Below are 15,465 nucleotides of genomic sequence, written 5' to 3'. Positions count from 1 at the left end.
ATAATTAACAATCATAATGCTAAATGAGGCATCATGAAAGGCAAAGTGAAGTTCCACTTACTTTGTCTTTACAGGAAGGAAAATATGAAATATACACATTAGGACAGATTTCAGAAAAACGACTGACAATTATTTAGTCCTTAAGTTTTAGTTGTCTGAAAAATTTGTGTGTGGAGAAAACTCCATTTTATTTATTAGAATCATTAGAAAATAAAGTACTAGTGTTTGTATTAGAGCCAAGCCAAATGCAGGGTCCTACACTCACTGCCTTCAGCCAGCTGTTGTATCTTAGAGTAGTCACTGAACCTCTTAGGGCCTTTTGCTTCCTCAGCTATAAAACAGGAAAAAGAAAAGAAAGTGAACGTGTTAGTTGTTCAGTTGTGTCTGACTCTTTGTTATCCCGTGGACTGTAGCCCACCAGGCTCCTCTGTCCATGGAATTTTCCAGGCAAGAATCCGGGAGTGGGTTGCAGTTCCTACTCCAGAGGATCTTCCTGACCCAGAGATCTTGCTTCTCCTGTATTGGCAGGTGGATTCTTTACTACTAGGGGCAATTGGGAAGCCCTTATAAAATAGGAAGGTGGTCTAAAGTAACTCAAAAATAATTGTGAACTCTAAAATTCTATATCTTAAAAAAATTATGAGTTTTTTTTTTCAATCTCCTAGAAAGAGCTTCAAGTGTATACTTTAAGCTTAAAGTATATACAAGTCATTAAAGGATAAAGTATTTTATGTTGGAACTTGCCCAATGGGGCAAAAGAGACTGATTAGAAATGAAATCTTCACTCACAAGATACCTCACAAGTCTAAGAATAAGATCTGGTTTTCTTTCAACTGGTAGAAAAATTTAAATAATGGCATATGGAATCTGTAAGTAACCAATTTACTGTTTATGACTTACATCAGAGATCAGTTGTTGGAATTTCCCAGAAGGTAATTTCCCACTGTGGCTTGTCTTTCCTGATATATAGACCATTGGAAGGCACCTAGACTACAAATCAGAACAGTGACTAATATTTAGTTTGTATGGAGCTTCTACAGGAAGTACTTCTCCCATTTCCCCTTCTTTCTTAAAGTCCATGTCGTCAGCCTGACTTCTCAAGGCATAGCTTTAATGTCTTTGGGTGTATTTCCCCCTAACTTAAACCAATCATATTTCCTCACTTGGGATGTTGAACTAGAGAATGTTAATACTGATTTAGATATAAGGGAAATTGAAAAAGAAAGACCATACCAGGCAATCCCAAGAGGTGAGCTGGAAAGTGATAGCCCACATGTCTGCTCAGATTATTGGGTACAGAAAAACTGAAAAGGTTAAAGAGAGTGGAGAAAGGAGATGAGCACGGAAGAGCAAAGACACAGCTTTCACAGCTTCTGTGAGGTAATGCCATGTTTTTATAATGAACTGCAATTTACAAATTAAAAGACTAATACTCAGAAGGGGAATGACTGACTTTCCAAAGGTCACATGACTAATTACCATCACAGTTACTTTGGAACCTCAATTTTTTGACCTGTTAACTGGTTCGCTTCTTATACTACACTCTACTAACAGTACTGACTCTGCCATTGGCCTTGTGACTTTGGAAAAGTCAGTTAATCTCTCTGGGTCTCAGTTTCCAGGTTAGTAAAGTGGAGTTAAAACACAAGCTTTGCCCTACTTCATAGGGATGTTTTAATACTACATAAATATTTTAATTCTTATTATGTTTTAGAGTTTATAAAGGGACAATGATGCATGATTTCATACTGTCCAGTTCCTACAAAGATGCTGTAAAAATCAAATAAGAATGTATACAAAAGCAGTTGCATGTAATTATCACATGCTTCTACTTCCATATACTACTTCCCATCTCTGAAGCTGTTGAAATTCTTGAAATACATTAATGAATTAAAGGTTGTCCAGTGAGACTGGTCAAACAGACACTAAAGCCTGTTTGATAATGCTTAGAATAAAATAGAGGCATAATGAGAATTTTATAACTTGTAATGTCAATAAACTGTGGAAAATTCTGAAAGAGATGGGAATACCAGACCACTTGACCTGCCTCTTGAGAAACCTGTATGCAGGTCAGGAAGCAACAGTTAGAACTGGACATGGAACAACAGACTGGTTCCAAATAGGAAAAAGAGTACGTCAAGGCTGTATATTGTCACCCTGCTTATTTAACTTCTATGCAGAGTACATCATGAGAAATGCTGGGCTGGAAGAAGCACAAGCTGGAATCAAGATTGCCGGGAGAAATATCAATAACCTCAGATATGCAGATGATACCACCCTTATGGCAGAAAGTGAAAAGGAACTAAAAAGCCTCTTGATGAAAGTGAAAGAGGAGAGTGAAAAAGTTGACTTAAAGCTCAACATTCAGAAAACGAAGATCATGGCATCCGGTCCCATCACTTCATGGGAAATAGATGGGGAAACAGTGGAAACAGTGTCAGACTTTATCTTTTTGGGCCTCCAAAATCACTGCAGATGGTGACTGCAGCCATGAAATTAAGACGATTCTCCTTGGAAGAAAAGTTATGACCAACGTAGACAGCATATTGAAAAGCAGTGACATTACTTTGCCAACAAAGGTCCGTTTAGTCAAGGCTATGGTTTTTCCAGTGGTCATGTATGGATGCGAGAGTTGGACTGTGAAGAAAGCTGAGTGCTGAAGAATTGATGCTTTTGAAGTGTGGTGTTGGAGAAGACTCTTGAGAGTCCCTTGGACTGCAAGGAGATCCAACCAGTCCATTCTAAAGGAGATCAGCCCTGGGTGTTCTTTGGAAGGAATGATGCTAAAGCTGAAACTCCAGTACTTTGGCCACCTCATGCGAAGAGCTGACTCATTGGAAAAGACTCTGATGCTGGGAGGGATTAGGGGCAGGAGGAAAAGGGGACAACAGAGGATGAGATGGTTGGATGGCATCACTGACTCGATGGACGTGAATTTGAGTGAACTCTGAGAAATGGTGATGGAGAGGGAGGTCTGGCATGCTGCGATTCATGGGGTCACAAAGAATCGGAAATGACTGAGCAACTGAACTGAACTGAGCTAAACTTCACTGAGCGTCCAAATTCTTCAAGCAGACTTTCAGGGCTATTAATAATCTGTCCACCACAATATTCTTGTAAATATCCTCCAACTTTATTATTCCCAATGTTAAATGTTAAGTGAATTCTTTCTCCATCTCTTTGGGGGTTCATTTAGTATTCCTTTCCTTTTTAGCTGGACAAGATATGTTAGTGAAAAGAACTTGCCATAAATAGACCTTTAGCAGTATGGTGGCCAGCTATTGGGGTACGGATGTGTTCTACAGCCCTATGGTTGGGTCTTAGTCTTTTATTGAGCCTGTGTCTCATTTAATAACCCATCTTGATCATTTAAGTTTACATTGAATGGAAAGAACTAGGTATTGCTTGAATATTATCCTTATTTTCTAGGATCTTTGGCAAGTCATTTTGTCTCTCTAAGCCTGTTTCCTGGTGATAGTAATATTACCTTGTAAAGATGTTTCCAAAATAAAATAATTCATGTAAGAGCATTTTGTGAATTCAAGGGCTACACCAGAGTACAAGGTTAAAAAGTTGCTATTTTGCAAACAGCTCCATGTATTAACATTTTAGTGCCTACAAAAGAGTGTCAAAATTTCCCAACATTCTGCTGTTTGTTAAAGAATGCCATCTAAGTTGTAAAAATATTTCCCAATGGAATTCAAAAAAACTACTTTGAGATTAAAAAAGTGTAACCTATGAGTTTTTTCCCTCCATACTGGGCCATGTGCTAAAAAGACTTGATAAGCATATGGGTATCCATCCAGCTTGCACATGACCCCTCTGACGCTGAATGTCACCCACCACAGACTATTCCATTTTCACAGCTTCCACTAATCAATCCTAGTTCCTCAAAGCCTCACAGAATATTCCCAACTAACTGCCCCTCAAATATTTGACAAGAACAGTGAATTCCTCTTGCTAGGTTTTCCAATTTTTACCAATCTGACCATTGTGCATTAGATATTGTCAGTTTTTCTATTTTTCTCATGGTATCTAGAATAGAACAGAGTATTCCAGATGTGGTATGAATTATAAGGGGAAAAAAAATCGCTTTCCTTATTCTAGGTCCTGTACTTCTCTTAATGTGTCCTTGTGTGTATGTGTGCTAAGTCACTTCAGTCGTGTCTGACTCTTTGCCACCCCATGGAACCCTGCCAGGCTCCTCTGTCCATGGGATTCTCTAGGCAAGAATACTGGAGTGGGTGGCTGTGCCTTCCTCCAGGGGATCTTCCTGACCCAGGGATTGAACTCACACTTCTTACGTCTCCTGCATCAGCAGGTGGATTCTTTACCATTATCACCACCTGGGAAGCCCTAACATGTCCTTAGTTCATATTCAAGTTTTAGTTAAAATCTTGACTTTTCTTTTTCTTTGCAGTAGCTGGTGGCTGAGCTATACTTCCCCCATTCTGTTTCCCCCAATGGCTTTTTAAGGTTCAACTGCAAGAATTTAATTTATTCTATGTAGATTTTGTCCTGTCAGATGCAAAAGTGAAACTGTATAGAAAACATTTTTGTTTCCCAACTTTTCATTTCATGTGAAATCTGTCCTAATTTCTTCCCTGTCCTTAGACTATGTAAAACCAAAAACAGTGCTCCTGTATCGCCAGTATTGGCTTTCTTTGTACTTAAACTAATGTGAGTGGGTTTCTGGTCTTTGCATCCAAAACAGCTGTTGCTAAAACATGGCCTAAACCCGCCTAGGGCTGACTTTATTCATCCTTAGTCTGCAGGACTGGAGGCCAGAATAAGGAGCTGTCTCAAACTGAAAGATCGAGAATTGTGGAAGCGTTGACTACACGATTGCTTGAACAGAAGAAAGTACTGCAATTGTCTCTTGTACTGAAATGGAAGCAGCTATGTGTAAAAGAATCAAGTATGGGGAGGCAGGGAACAAATGAAGGTTGGGGTGCAGGGAAGCAACTCCACTGGCCTTGGAGTTGGAGAACGTTGATTATTATCTTAATTCTGCTGCATTCAAAGTGTGTGACACTGAGCTAGTCACAGCCTTCTCAGCCTTTGGTTTTTTCATATGTGAAATTTAAAGAGTTACATGGATTACATATGATATCTAATGTCTTTTCAGCTTGAAATGTCAGCTTTCGGTGTAGCTCTGCACCACTTTGCCATTGCCCATAGCAGCCCTCTTCATCCTTGCTTTTGTTTCTTTATCTGAAAGATATTTCTCCCCAAGTCCTGGAGACAGCCAGGACTGTCACAGGGTGTGACTGTGGTTCCTAGATTCGGAACCTTTCCTCCCCCTCTCTGACCGTGTCATGTACAGGTACAAGCCTGAACATGTGCAAGCTTTTTTTGTTCTTTGATGTTGGACAAGTTCATTTCTGCTTTCTCAAATCTTCCCAGGCCTAAAGTGAAATCTAGGGTCAGAGGGAAAGATGTATGGAGGGAACATCTTGTCAGGAGGAAACAACAGACTTGAGTTATACAACCAGAAACAAGCTTAAGGAGGTTTGTGGGCATGAATCCAATTCTTGATGATTGATTAGGGCTTCCCTGGCAGCTCAGATGGCAAAGAATCTGCCTGCAGTGCAGGAGACCCATGTTCCATCCCTGGGTTGGGAAGATCCCCTGGAGAAGGGAATGGTAACCACTCCAGTATTCTTGCCTGGAGAATTCCATGGAAAGAGGAGCTTGGTGTACTATAGTCCATGAGGTCACAAAGAATCAGACACAAATGAGCGACTAACATTTCACTTCATTTTCAATTCTTAATTGGTGGCTCAGTGGTAAAGAATCTGCCTGCCAATACATGAGACGCAGGTTCGATCCCTGGGTCAGGAAGAACCCCTAGAGTAGGAAATGGCAACCCACTCCAGTACTCTTGCCTGGGAAATCCCGTGGACAAAGGAACCTGATGGGCTACAGTCCATGGGGTTGCAAAGAATCAGACAGGATTTAGTGACTAAACAACAACAACAGAATTCTTGATAAAGTACTTTTTTTGATTTTTTGGTTTATTTTTATGGTTTTGATTTTTTTATACTTAGACTTTATAGTTAAGCAAAAATGACTTACTATCTTTTATATACATATTCATGTATATGCTTTAGTATTTTTACATAATTTTAAAATAGATTAATACAGAAACAGATTATCAAATTCAGAAGATACAAGAATGCATACATACCATTTCATCTACAGCTCACTGTTTTCTGGATGTTTATTTTCCCTTCTAGGAAGGAATCACTACTTAAACTAGCATTTTAAAAAATTATTTATTTATTTGGCGTGCTGAGTCTTAGTTGTTACACATGGGATCTAGTCCTCTGACCAGAGATTGAGCCCAGACCCTTTACTTTAGGAATGAGGAGTCTTAATTGCTGGACCATCAAGGAGGAGCCACAGTTTTTTTTTTTAATGAGACCTTTTAGAGATACTTTTATCCATGCACAATCAGACATGAATTCATGCACACATGAATATAGTCATAAATATAAAGACTGCTATAATTATGAAATTGTTATCATTTTTTCCCCCATGGCAACATATTGTGTAATAAAGCATCTTCACCCACTTACCAATAAGGCTTGGCTCTGATTGCTATAGCAGCATTTGGAGAGCTTCCTGGTTTATTTAACCAGCTTTATAGTACTTCATTGTTTGGGCTTATCAGAATTGGCTTATTTAGTTTTCTATTGCAGTTGCAAGTAATATTCTTTTACCTTTGTTGATTTGTACATGTATATATCCTTCCATAGGACTGGTTTCTAGAGATAGACTTGCTGGGTCAAAGGGCAGGTGTATGTGTGATCTTGATGGATGTTTCTAAATTTCACCCCCCAAAATAATGGTTGCTTTTATTTATATTCCCACAAGCAATAGGAAAGGGCCTGTTTTCCCTACACTCATTCCAACACAGTGAATTATCAAACTTTTGGGTTTTGCCAATTTGGTAGATGAAAGACAGTATCATTTTTGTTTTAAATTGCATTCTCTTACTGTGAGTGCAGTTGGTTATCTTTTCATGTGTTTAAGGACTATTTGTCTTTCCATTTTTATTAAGTATCTGTTAATATAATTTGCCAATACCTATATTTCTATATAGGTATCGTAAAGACAAGTTTGATCAGGTTATTTTGAATTCTGTAAAATAAAGCCAAGTAAAGGTCAGAAGTCAAAATAGAAGGTTTTTAATCTTAAAATAATTAAAGAGAAAAGATTTGAAAGAATTTCTGCTGATCATCTTCCCTTCAGCATTTCATTCTCTGTCTTCTTTTTCTTATTCACCTCTGTTCCTTCTCTCTCTTAACTGTTTGTAAGATTTTAAGTATGTGTAGTATATCTATTTACTGAGCACACTTTTGTGATCTGTTTCCTTATTGGGTAAAAAGAAAAAATAATTAGGTGATTCTACATTTCAGTTCAGTTCAGTTGCTCAGTCTTGTCCGACTCTTTGTGACCCCATGAACCGCAGCATGCCAGGCTTCCCTGTCTATCACCAACTCCCGGAGTTCACCCAAACCCATGTCCATTGTGTTGGTGATGCCATCCAGCCATCTCATCCTCTGTCGTCCCCTTCTCCTCCTGCCCTCAATCTTTCCCAGCATCAGGGTCTTTTCAAATGAGTCAACTCTCTGCATCAGGTTTCCAAAATATTGGAGTTTCAGCTTCAACATCAGTCCCTCCAATGAACACCCAGGACTGGTCTCCTTTAGGATGGACTGGTTGGATCTCCTTGCAGTCCAAGGGACTCTCAAGAGTCTTCTCCAACACCACACTTCAAAAGCATCAATTCTTCGGCGCTCAGCTTTCTTTATAGTCCAACTCTCACATCCATACATGACTACTGGAAAAACCACAGCCTTGACTAGACGGACCTTTGTTGGCAAAGTAATGTCTCTGCTTTTTAAAATGCTGTCTAGTTTGGTCATAAGTTTTCTTCCAAGGAGCACGTGTCTTTTAATTTCATGGTGGCAGTCACTATGATTCTACATTTATTAAAGGATAAATTAAAGATACGATGCTTTTTTTGTGTGTTGGAGGTTTTAGTTGGAAGCAACAGAAACAATGGATGATTTGAACACAAATGGAACAGCTCTAGAATCTGTGGCAGGCATTTAACTAGGTTACTGATCTGTGAACAGTGGTTTGAGTCAAGTCACAGAACTCTGAGTCTATCCCGTCATTGAGCATGGGTTGATCACCACTGATAATAGACCCTGGGGGCCACTGCTGGTACCACTTCTCCTTTACCCTAGAAGATGGATGTGGCTGATATCGGCTTCTCTAGCTTAAATATAGAGCACTCTTGCATCTTTGGCACCATAGCATCTGATTTAGTTTGTCTAAGCTTTGTTTGGCCTGTGATCTGGTTGTGGTGTCTATGTTCTAACTCGAGAGAGGCTATGGAAGCCAGTATCAGGCATGCTCACCTTCTGAAGTCAAAGCCAGGCTCAAATAATAAAATGGGGGAGGCTCCATCATTGAAAGGGTGTTTAGATTCTGTATGGCCAAAAAGACTGACAGTCATCAGCAATTCTCACTTGCTTTTCTCCTCTGGGCAGAGGTCTTCAAAAGATGACCACTTGAAAATCAATCTGATACACTATTTCTTCTCTTGGCCTGAAATGTTGAGGGCTAAGGAGGAAAATAATTGGTCCCCTCTTTGCATAGCTTGGTCAGAGTTTGGCTGAGAAAGGAAAGCGGAGATTACAGGTAAAGAAATAGCTGCCAAAGCCAAAATTTATGCAAAGCCAGAGTTTATGCCTGAAAGTACCAATTTTTAATCCTTCCTTCACAATACTCTGATAATAAAATTACTTCCATCTGCTTACTTTTTCTCAAAAATGATTTAATACATTTACAATTTCTCCATGAAAATAACAAATTTATTGTTTTTCTATCTTCTGGAATTTCAACAACTGAGTTAGGGCTAGCCATAAAGATACACATGGCCTAAAATGTGAATATAATTCATTTTCCTCAGGCTAATTGCACTAGTTTGTTAGGGCTGCTACAAGCAAGTAGCACAAACTGGGTGGCTTAAAACAACAGATCTGAACCTCCTGCAGTCCAGGAGACTGGAAGTCCAGGTTCGCTAGAAGTCCAAGGTCAAGGCATCTGCGGGGCTGGCTCTTTCTGTGGGCTGAGAGGGAAGGCTCTGTTCCAGGCTTCTCTCCTGGGCTTGCAGATGGCTGTCTTCTCTTGGTGTCTACACTTCGTTTTCCCTCTGTCTGTGTCTCTGCATCCACGTTTATCATTTTTATAAGGACAACAGTTGTACTGGATTAGGGCCCATTCAAATGACCTCATTTAACTCTCTTGTCTCTATAAAGATCATATCTCCAAATACGGTCGCATTTGGAGTGCTACAGATGTGGACTGCAACGTTTGAATTTTGAGAGGGACACAATCAACTTTAATCCCGTTGCTAATCTTAATACAATTTTGTGTTTGAGAGAGGAGGAGAGGAGACTGTAAAAGACTCTTTTGGCTGTATTGGCTTCTAATTTGAGAAGATAGTAGTGCCAAGGGCCAGGAGTCTGAGATAATGGCATTTCCAAATGTGAGCAGGCCTGAGAAGACCTCTCAGTATGCAATCTATGGGAGTGATGTTTTAAAAGAATAGTTTGCAGACATGATCTAGGCAATTACATATATGTAGAATTTGGTAGGTATGTGTCCTGTGTATGTAGCACTAGAAACATTTTGTTGTGTGTGAGAGACTCAGACACAACTTCTCTAATTTTCTCTAGGTGCTAAAACTTAATCTGAAAACAATTTGACAATATCACAATAGAACTTAATCCTGCTATCTTTACTGAATTTTCCTTTGATTATAGGAAATCATAGATCAATACAAAATCTCAAAACTCACCAGTATTTTCATATGGATCCATCCAATTGAATGAAACCAGCTTTTTGGAGCACTTAAATTTAAAACAAAATGGAGTAAAGAAATGTACTAAAGCCAGAAAATTTTGATGGAATCTTCTCTAATTCTTCTGTCTTATCTATCTCACAGGACACAAAAACAATAGTATAAACTACATAAAGCTCTGCAAGTCCAAGGTATTTTAATCAAACTCTGAGTAAAGCCTCTCTTTTGCTTTTAGTTTACTGAGACATCTGGCAAATACTTTATGGGTCTCAAGCACCTCAGAAATAAAATGAGGATGATTGCGGAGATGTTGCAAAGAATTAATAGTATAAACACTTAACGCCAAATGTTACTAAATAGCTTTATTAAAATTATGGCCTGAAGGTTTTAAAGTAGATTGTAGTTTGAGATAGCTGACTCTCACCTGAGTCTCCTTTGCACTTAGTCTAAGTTTTTTAGGTTCCTACCATATTCCATCTTGGACTTTGGCAAATTGCATGTATATTTCACATCTTTGGCAAGTTATACCTATTTTATGCCATACTCTGCACTAAGCTCATAGGAAGAACGTGTTCTGTGCATTTTCCTTTTCTTCGAGGGCTTCCTGCTTTCCATGTTGCTGAATAAAGGAGTCACTGTAAATGTTATCTTGGCAACACTTGCATGCGAACGAGCAAAGTAACCACATGATGGCAGTATGTTAAAGGAATAAAGAGTCCTTCACTTCAAGTCATCGTTTTAACTTAAAAACATCTATATGATCAAAGAGAAAAATCTCAAATCTACCTACTTAGTGAAACCTTTATCCTAGTTAATTTTCACAGATGCAGGAACTGAGGGTAAATGACGGTTTCCAGATTTCAAAAACAGCAAGGATTAAAAGAGCTCTGAGTTCCGAGATTTTAAAATAAAACCAACCAGGGTGTGACTCATCCTTCAAACTGAACGATTTTGGGTAACAAGTAAGGGAATTATTTGGCTAATTGTACAAAGAAGAATAATTTCTGTGTCGTGCCTAATTTTACTGTCTAGTAGTTATACAAGACATTCGGGGTTGCTCTGCTGGTTAAATTGAAAAACCTCTCAGTTACATACACGCATGCATTACTTTTGAATGAATAGCCAAAACATTGCAAAAATGAATTTGAGCAACAATTTTGCCTTGTAGTCTGTGACCAAGGATTTTTATTTCATTAGCAAACAGATTAGTCAACATTTGAAAACCCCCAACTGCTTGATAATTGCCCAAGGAATGAGAGAGAGCCAGAGGCAGGTTCTTGTACTGGAAAAGTCTAGGTGTGATTAACAATGCCATCAGAAAAGTCTTTCAAACTCTCTTTTCTTTTCCATTGGATTTGTTTTCAGCCAGGATTTCTTTTGTGATGGTGAACATCACTCCAGGTTGCATTTAGTTGGAAGTTTAGCTAGTTCAAAAAGAAAGATGTCTTTCCCATAGTTTCAGCAAAATCTCTGAGGCTGACTCCCATTGGCTGGTCTTGGATACTTACAAATTCCTGAACCAGTAACAGTGGCAGGGAGGAATGGGATGCTCTGACTTGCCTGTTCAGTCGTAGGCACTCAACTGAACCCAGAATGGAGTCACTTTCCTCTGCACTAATAACATGACGTGAGAACGCAAGAACAGAGGTTTCCCAAAGGAAAATCAGGACTCTGTTACCAAAATAAATGGGAAGGGATATTAGGCAGATTGTTGTTTAGTAGCTCAGTCATGTCCAACAGCTCCAGTACTCTTGCCTGGAAAATCCCATGGACAGAGGAGCCTGGTGGGCTGCAGTCCATGGGGTAGCTAGGAATCAGACACGACTGAGCGACTTCACTTTCACTTTTCACTTTCATGCACTGGAGAAGGAAATGGCAACCCGCTCCAGTGTTCTTGCCTGGAGAATCCCAGGGACGGGGGAGCCAGGTGGGCTGCCGTCTTTGGGGTTGCACAGAGTCGGACACGACTGAAGCGACTTAGCAGCAGCAGCAGCAGCATGTCCAACAGACCCCATGGACTGTAGCCCACCAGGCTCCTCTGTCCATGGGATTTTCCAGGCAAGAACATTGGAGTGGCTTGCCATTTTCTTCTCCGGAGGACCTTCCCGATCCAGTCTCCTGCAAGTCTCCTGCTTTGCAGGCTGATTCTTCACCGCTGAGCCACCAGGAAAGATAAGTAGTAGCTGTTCACTAAAATAAATTTAAAAGACATAGTCCCTGCTCTCAAGAACCCTACACACTTGAAAAGAATCACAAACTGAAGAAGGATGATCATCAACATTATGTTTAAAGTTGCTTTAGAGTTTTGGAAATACTTATTTCTTGCAATCCTTAAAAGAAGTGTTTCAGGTCAGTCCTGTTTTGTGATTAAGGACAAAGAGAAACATAAGCATTAAACTATTTAACTGCTGCTTAGCATGTCCAACACAGAACTTACATCAAAATAGAAACATATTTATATTTTCCCAGTTGACGCTAGCTCTACCTGTGCATAACACTAGGGCATGCTTATGTGTGTGTCTGCTTAGTCGCTCAGTCGTGTCCCATTCTTTGCAATGCTACGGACTGTAGCCTGGCAGTCTCCTCTGTCCTTGCGGATTCTCCAGGCAAGAATACTGGAGGGGTTTGCCGTGCCCTCCTCCAGGGGATCTTCTAAACCCATTGCTGCTGCTGCTGCTAAGTTGCTTCAGTCATGTCCGACCCTGTGTGACCCCATAGACGGCAGCCCACCAGGCTCCCCCGTCCCTGGGATTCCCCAGGCAAGAACACTGGAGTGGGTTGCCATTTCCTTCTCCAGTGCATGAAAGTGAAAAGTGAAAGTGAAGTTACTCAGTCGTGTCTGACTCTTAGCGACCCCATGGACTGCAGCCCACCAGGCTCCTCTGTCCATGGGATTTTCCAGGCAAGAGTACTGGAGTGGGGTGCCATTGCCTTCTCCGCTAAACCCATTACGGGTAGTTATTTGTGAGTAGAAAATACGTTCATATTATAGGATCTTTTTGCATGTGCCCAGTTGTGACCCCATGGACTGTAGCCCACCAGCTTCTTCTGTCAATGGAATTTTTCAGACAAGAATACTGGAGCAGGTTGCCAGGAACCCAGGGATTGAACATACGTTTCCTACGTCGGCGGACAGATTCTTTATCACTGTGCCACCTGGGAAGCTCCCATACATTATATGATCTAATATGCAATAATCAAGCTGTGTTTGACATAAGAAATACCACCTAGCACAGTGTTTTCTCAAATTGTGGTCTGCCTACAGAGTAATTTCCTTGAGTGTTTGTTATAAATACAAATTCAAGGGCTTTATCCTTCAGACTTCCTGAATCAGAACCTCTAGAGATGAGGTCCTAGAAATTAATGTATTTAAGCCAGAGGCTCACATGAGTTTTATGCACCATGATGTTTAGGAATTTCTGACTTACCACATTTAATTGCACACAGCCTTAGTGATCTGATAGTTATAGGAATGAAATCAGAGATCTGCAGGATTCCACTCAGTCCCTCCTCTAGGTTTTGCCTCTTAGTCTGGTCATATTTCCCTTTTTATTCTCTTCCCTCTACATTAAAATATTCATAAATTAGAAAGACTACGAATTATGCCATCATGTCATCTAATTTGTGATATTCCAAATTAATCAGTGAATGAGTATCAGTTTTTATAGCAAATACCATAAAATAAAAACTTAGAATTGGAAAGGAAATTAGCTGAGTGATTCTTAGGCTCAGATAAGGAAACCCATTTCCAGGAAACTAAAGTGACTTACTTAGCTAGGCAGTTGGTACGGATGGTCCTTTTGAAACTACTCATTTTTAAATGACTATCTCATTTGGGGAAATCGTCATAAAATTCAGTTAGCATTTAGAATTAAAACCCAGCTTTAGTTACATTTAATTGTGTGCACACTAGAGCATAGAATTCAATTTCTGAATCCTGAACCATATTTTATTACTTGTCTTTATGAATAGTTAATGGACATTTGCTATTCCTATGCATGTATTCCTCATTATATGCCCACAGTGGTAGGAGTAAGTACTTGTATTCCCATTTGATAGATGAAGAATCTGAGGCATGTATAGATTAGAAGTAGGAACTAGGAAACAGGAGGTCAAGGATTTCCTGGTAAGGCCAACAGGCCCTGTTTTCTAAGATGAGCTAGTTAAGCTGAGTTGGAGATGGAAGACAATGACTGGTGTATGTTAATTTTCTTGACAGGGATTTTCCATAAGTGCAGTATAGCTTAGGTTTAGATTTGTGATGTTGGCCTGGCCACTGTGGTGGCCTCCATTTTGTGAGTCCAGATGTATGGGTTAACTTTATCAATATAATATAACCATGTATTACTTTTGCTTCATGATTTTTAGCTTGCCTTACTTTGCTTTTCATTTTCCTTGGTGTTCTTACAGTTTATTTTCTTCTGCTTCATCTTTTCATCCTATACTTTCTTTTAGAGCAAAATCACTTCCTTTTTATTATACTACTCTAATTTTAACAGTTACTAAAAATGAAGAAGATTCAAGTTAGTCACTTTTTATATTGTATTACTCTTGCAAAAAACAGCCTTTTCCCTGTTTTATTTTTCTTCAGAGTGAGGCAGTTTAACTAACTTGGTTTGTTCAAACTGAGGGACAAGAGGAAATAAATCTGGGTGTTCAGCATAAAAAGTGCGAATGACAAAGACGTTTTTAGGGACAGGGACTTTTTGTCTTTCCTAGGTTATTCTTCATGTCTTTTTGACATCTCTGTTCTCTTGTTCTTATCTTTAAAAGACAGCTGCTTTACCCCAGGCATAAATCAGAAGAGAAAAGCCAGTTACCCAGCAAAGCTGGGCCTGGAGGGAGGATGAAAGGGAATAAGCCTCCAGGAAGGAGAAAGGAAGAATAAGGGACCCCTGGAGAGTCCACTGGGCCAAACACAACAAACAGGCGGTGAGCACAGACAGAACAGAGGCACTGACTAGGGAAGAAAAAGATGACGCCTTTGATGCCTCATAACCAGAAAAGAAGATCCCAGGCGAGTGACACATATGCCTTGGGAACCATTCTGCCCCGGAAGTACAAGGCGCACGCCCGCAATTCATGGAATACGTGGGAGGTAAGGGCTCAATTCCCGGGCAGGAGACCAAACAGGAAAAGAGGGAGAAATGTGCTAATTGTAAATCATAGTTACATAACATAGGAACCACACTGTATTTTTCCACAATGCTGCAGTTAAGAATTAATAGAGGAAATATTTGTTTTCTTGGAGAATATATTGAAGACACATTTATTCAAGATTATATGCATCAAAAATTTTTTCAAAATTTATGTGTACACACAAATTTGGACTTCCTGACTTAACCAGTTAGTTTATTTTAAAACCTGTAAACAAAGAACTCATAAAACACTCATTAAAATTTAGCTGATTATTTGACACCAGATAGCTAGCCTCGCATTTTCCAAGTTTTTAGTCAGCTGATAGAAATCATATAAACATAGTTTAATTTATACAAACTTAGCTGAAAAGTTGGAGGACTAATATCAATTTCAGTTAATGTTTTCATGTTTTGAAAGTTTGTTTGGTATCAACAGAGCTTTTA

Source organism: Budorcas taxicolor, chromosome 6 (assembly GCF_023091745.1).
Source record: "Budorcas taxicolor isolate Tak-1 chromosome 6, Takin1.1, whole genome shotgun sequence".
Lineage (NCBI taxonomy): Eukaryota > Metazoa > Chordata > Mammalia > Artiodactyla > Bovidae > Budorcas > Budorcas taxicolor.
This window is presented reverse-complemented; position numbering follows the sequence as displayed.